The sequence below is a fragment of the Nuphar pumila genome, chromosome 8 (genome assembly GCF_984573655.1).
Source record: "Nuphar pumila chromosome 8, dmNupPumi1.hap1.1, whole genome shotgun sequence".
Lineage (NCBI taxonomy): Eukaryota > Viridiplantae > Streptophyta > Magnoliopsida > Nymphaeales > Nymphaeaceae > Nuphar > Nuphar pumila.
The window spans coordinates 1,013,838-1,020,277 of NC_143256.1; positions in this window are offsets into that span (position 1 = coordinate 1,013,838).

Consider the following 6,440-nt stretch of genomic DNA (forward strand, 5'->3'; position numbering starts at 1 on the left):
GTGCAGCAAATGTGTCTGTAAAAAGACCTTTGATACTCTGAAGGCCTTTTACTGACGCAGTTTCTGTACCAGAAAAAGTGTTTACTGACTCAACTCTGCGCCAGTAAAGCCTTCAGTTTTGTGAAGGCTTGACTGGTGCAGTTCTGCCTCAGTACTGAATTTTTTACTAGCACAGAACTGCTCCAGTATTAGACTTTTGCTGGCGCAGAACTGCGCCAGTAAAAGATCTTTCAATTTTGTGAAAGATCTTTACTGGTGCAGAACTACGCCAGTATTAAATTTTTGTGGGTGAAAAACTGCGCCTGTAAAAGATCTTTACTGGTGCAGAACTGCACCAGTATTCTTTTTCCTGATGCACCAGAAGTGCGTCAGTGAAAACAGAATTTTCTGGCAGTGTAAAGTTGTGGCAGAAAATGCATTAACAGCGATGCCTTTTCTGGTGCTACTGCTGGCGCATTCTTGTGCCAGAGGTTTTCACCGGTGCAATTAGTGAGCCAGCAAAAGCTTGTTTTCTTGTAGTGTCCATACAAGTTCCACTTATTCTACATCAACATTTTCTTATCTTTGCGTTCATGCTATTTATTGTATATATTTTCTATTAGAGTTGAGACTTGAGAGGTGTGTTTATAGTTAAAGCACTTAGTAAAAGACCTGGATAAATGGTTATGGTATGCCTGAACTGTTCGTCTCATGAAGCATCAACAATGGCGGGGATGAATGAGTGGAAAAAAATAGGAAGCAGTTATGGTGTTGTGGCACTAGCGATTGGTGGGGGTCAAGATTGGGTTTTTTCTTGCTTGAAGGAGATCTCGCCACCGAAACAGATAACTGCCATTAGTTCTCTCAACCAGTTTCTTCACAATGGATAATCTCCTAGCAGTTGTGGAAACGAGTTCTAGAAAATGAGGTTAAATGCAAAAACATTAAGGACTCGATGTGGATCATGGGTCCCACACACTTGGGATCACATGATCTATGTGAGCCATGGCTGGCATGTAGGCCAATACCTCCCACTTAGCTATAGGGGGGGGGGGGGGGGGCGGGTCAAGGCATACACCATGATTTCATCGCTCCCACTATTCATAGCTCAAATACTTACCATGATATTTTCATGATATTATGCTCAAATCATGACCACATTTTCATTTCATAGCGTGCATGAGACTAGCGTCCATCATGATGCTTTTGGGTTTCTCTTGAATCATTCTATTATTAAGTCATATCTTAAATAATTATTTTTAACTTAATGCATTGCCTTTATTTGAATTTCAGTCAAACTGATCGGTCTTTTAATCAAAATAAATCTGAACAATCCATTGGCTACTTACAGCTTTAAATTCTTTATAAAGTCACTAACCCAAACAACATTTATGGCTGCCACATTGTAGGTGGTATCTTGGTCATAGATATGTAATGGGCAACTAAACCTTGTTTTTTACTTATCTAAGAAACAATAGCTCCTCCAAAAAAATTTATTAAAATCACTATTATCCTTACTGTCAAGTTCACTTCAATGCCTTATAATTTAAACTTATAGCAAACCTTCTTGCAAACTATCTCACTTAGTGGACATATAATTTTTTGCCTTTGCCCTAACAATCTCATTTTCTTATGTCTTTTGAAACATGATTTGATTATTATTCACAATTTTTAATTATTAGCCTTCCAAATACTCTATTTATGTAATTTCATTAACTAGAGAATATGACGGTTACACGTTCTATATTTCAAAATAATATTAAGCCAACTTTTAATATAATCTGTTTCGTCACTTCCAACTAATAAAATAGTCATAACATTCAAGGACAAAAACAGTAAATCTACTCCCACTATTCAAGGCAGGCATGCAAAGGACAGAATTAGGAATTCCACATTCAAACTGAATGGAAACTCAATTTCTATAATCAACCATTTTAGGATGACAAGGATTTCTTCCACTTTCATGCCCAACTTTCTTGTCCTTGAACCGTAAACCACTTGTGAGAGAATTTAATATTGATAGGATCCTTGTGGAAGTAAACCTAGTACTAGTCAGAATATAATCTTTGGTTGTCCTTAATTATTTAGACTGATTTGCTATTTTCTAAGGATGTATTGGCATTATATTGTTTTTTATTGAAGGGCAATTATGTTATTCTATGAATTCAGGAGAATTGACAATTTCAATAAAATAGAAGATCAGTTGTTTCATCAATGATCCATAAAAATTGTTTAAACAAAATGGAGTTGATCTAAATTTTTTAACCATTTAACATATTCAATGTGATGATTAAATTAATTGGCAAATCACTGCTCCATGTAGTGACAAAAATTCATAAGTTGATTGATGTTAATTTGGCTTCTGCAAGTCTAAGAAAATCAAAATCACACTTTTTGGGAATTCAACACATTTTCCCATAAAAATATGATACACAAATATCAAGCTGTGAATTATGATGATACCCATAGGGGTGTCAACGGGCCTGGCTTACCTGGACCCGACCCGAACCAAACCCTATAGGGTCCGGGTATGGTGATAAATAATAAGACTTGATTAAGAGCCGAGTCCGGACCCGAAAATCCGATTAATACATGAACCAGGTATAGGTTGTGAAATTTTATACCAGACCCGGACCCGACCCGAGTTCCGATTAAGACCTGCAATTTTTTTATGTAAAAATGATAAAAAAATATGGTTTTACCGGGTATGGTCCGGGTCTGGTTCATGTAGTTCTTATAGGGTCTGGGTATGGTTTTTCTTATAGTGGAACCGATTAGACCCGGCTCCGGACCCGATACCATATTAAAAAACCGGGTCCAAGTCTTGTACCACCTGGGTCCGAACCAAACCAGACCCGTTGACACCCCTAGGGACAACTTACCTATGAATGATGCTCTACCTTGCTCGACTTGCACTGTGCATCCTACACCTCAGAAAGATGAAGTAGGAGCAAAAAATATAAAGAACAAATGTCTTCATGAGAAATTTGGCTTCAAGCACTCTGCTCCGAAACCGTCTTCAGATTAGCATGCTCCATAGTTTACATGAAACCGATTCTAAAAGTATTTCCTCATTGTGTGGGGGCGTTACCCAAAACCACACTTCCTAACCTAACAACAGAGACTATTTTTCACCTAGGAATATGATGCTCGTGTGTAATAAAGAGTATGAACATGATTCTGAAGTTAACTTCCATTTGTCAATGCCTTGGAATTTACATTTCAAGGAGCAAACAAGTTCTCAATGATTTGGTAGGCCCTGGCAATGTAGGAAAGTGACATTGCCTCTTATATGATTATAATCCGAGATACGACTGGGTGAACACAAGAATACTACCACTTGCTTTCCTGGCTGAAGTTAGGGGTGTCAATGGGTAGGGTTTGGTTCGGATCCAAGTAGAACCAGATCTAGACCTGGTTTGAGATGATGGTATTAGGTCCAGACCCAGGTCCAATCGGACCCACTATAAGAGAAACCATACCTGTATCCTATAAGGATTACATGAACCAAACCCCGGACCATACCCGGTAAAATAATATTGTTTACCTTCTTTACATTGAAAAATTACGGATCTTAGTCGGAACTCGGGTTGGACCAGGGTCTGTTATGAAATTTCACAAACCATACCTGGCTTCATATATTAATTGGACCATTTGTGTCTGACCCGGATTCTAATTGGACCTTCTTATTTACCACCAAACTCGTACCCTACAGGGTTTGGTACGGTCGGGTCCAGGTCAAACCCGACCATTGACACCCCTAGCTGAAGTGATGGAAAGAAATGCTTTTGCAAGGAACCATAGTCGCTTAACTTTGAGTAATGAAGAGCAATACCTTCTGAACTGAGATAATTAAATCATGAATGAATCTAGGAGACGTGCAATTGATTCCAATAGCAACCACTTTATTGCATGATCAGTCCGCAATGGAAACACATTCCACCAGAGAATCTCCACTCATTACATTTATGCCATCTTTAGAATTAAAAGAAAACCAAGCTGGCACTCTTATATCACCTTCCTCAAGAAGTTCAACGTATGCCTGCATGTGATGCTCCAAACATGGAATTGCTTTATGGTTAAAGGAGAGAAAAGATATATATATATATATATATATATATATATATATATATATATATATATATATATATATATATATAGAGAGAGAGAGAGAGAGAGAGAGAGAGTTCATGACTATGTTCATAAAAAAGGCAATGTCCGTGTGTGCGTGTGTGTGCGCGCGTAAGAGATAATCCAAAAACTCAGAAGAAATCCATCAGTCCTGTCCTAGAAAGTGTGATCCATCTTGTTCCTCCTTAGTACAAGTATTAAGATCCTGCCGAATTCTTCGATGATGACAGGGATATTAAATTATGCACTCTCAAAAAAATCTCAAGTTATGTTTGTGTTTCTTATACAAGTAGATTGTTTTTCTTGAGAAATAATATACAAGTAGATTGTAAAGGTGGGGGTCCTTTCTTGAGCAACACCTATTTGCCAATACACTCCAAACTCACATCCCTGACAACCTCGGGCTGCAAGTGTGAAAAAGCCAGGGGGAGATAAAAAAAAGGATACATGAATCTCCTGGCATGCACAAGGATCTATGTCATAATAAAAAAGTTGTATAGCTGAAATGTGTCTTTTTTAGAGAAGAAGATTAGGTCATGCTGAACATGAGCTTTTTGCTCATGCCAACCTCATGGCCGCCTATTTGCATTTTGGATGAATGTCACGTAGCATATAACTGTTATGTTGACTTTACTACGACCCCTTTGGATCACTCTCAATCAATTTGAATTTTTGAAGATGCCACCACAATAGCTTAGAAAGTCTGGGGCATGCTAGTTATGACACAAGACTGTAGTCCTTCTTGTAGTCTATTGATGTACTTGTTGACCTTCTATTGATATGTCTCGAACAACCGAAAATAGTATGACTCAAGATTTTGAAATTTAATGGTATAGTCAATAAGACTCATACCATCTTGCTTCAATTTCAGAAACTTCATCTTTTTCTTATTTCTGAAGTGCAACAGAAAGTATTTGTTTATGAATGTTCTCCAAAAATCATCTCAAGGGATGACTTCATGCTATGAAAACTAGATGATCTTAGTGGTATCCCACCACTTTCGTGCATTGCCTTTCAACTTATATGTGACAAAGTTAGTCTTTTTATCCTCTAGTACTCTCAATACCTGGAATGCGCATTCTATTTTCTCGATCTAGTTTTCTGCAAGTTCTGGATCGGCTCTACCGACAAAGACCGATAGGTCAAGTTTGAGAAACTTTTTATAAGTAATTCCTCCTGAACTCTCATTGTGAGGCAGAGCCGGTTCTTGCCTCATTTCATGGATGGCGGTCACAAGTTGATTAAGAGTTTTCAACAAGAACCTCTGTGTATGGGACTCTTCGCTCGGCATGGTTCTCCTCATCGTGGGAGTCACTTATTTAATCACATACAACAACATGGTTCAGTTTCTCGATATATATAAGAAAGAAAAAATTTATTTACTTGTATATACATTGCATCATAACAAGCATACATCGCCTTTAAATACAATTGTCATGTCACACCGGTGGACATTAGTGGTAAGAAACTATACATATGAGTATGTCGACTCCAAACATAACCAATTTTTAGGAACTGAGTTTCTTTTTCGACGTAAACAACCTCAAATAGGCTTGTCGATCGTCACATCATCTTGGCTTAGGCGCAATTGAAGTTGGCTCAACCGATACTTCCGTACTCTCGAGCGAAGTTGGTGATGCCCGTCCATTTTGTGGCATAGCAGCATCATGACTCGGAGAATCCAAAATCATAATGGGCGAATAAAAGGAATTGTATCCTTTATTTGGGCCGTTCAGGCTAGGCGTACATGATGTCGGGTGATATCTTGGCGAGTGATAGAATTCTGATTGAAATAACCAATCATTGCTTCCCAGACTCTGTGATCCTACCGAAGTCGATGGGGTTACTGCTACTCCCTACACTTGAGCGATGGGGTCCATTGAAGCACGAGGTCTCATCTTTAAGACCAAACGATGCCTGTTGACCCATATCGTCGGTATATTTCCTTTGGCACTCATTGGCGGAATGTCCATCTTCGCCATAAAACTGACGATCTTGGATTTCATAAGAACAAATCCATTCATCGTGCATGAGCTTGCACCGATAGTAGTAGCCACGTGAATTGTGGGTTGTCATCTATAATTTGACAAATATGCACCTGATTGGAAAGTATAAAATTATACTTACAGTGCGATACCGTGAACATGATTGATCTTGAACCAGGTTTCTCAGACACAGGCTTTGATACAAATGCTATAACGCCCTGAATTTTCAAAACAATACTAAGTTGAAAAAGCCATGGATTTCTTCTTCTTTTTTCTTTTGAGCGAAACTTAGAAAAGGTTTTAGCAGTGGAAATGGATGATAATGAGTCATCGATTTTAAAAAAC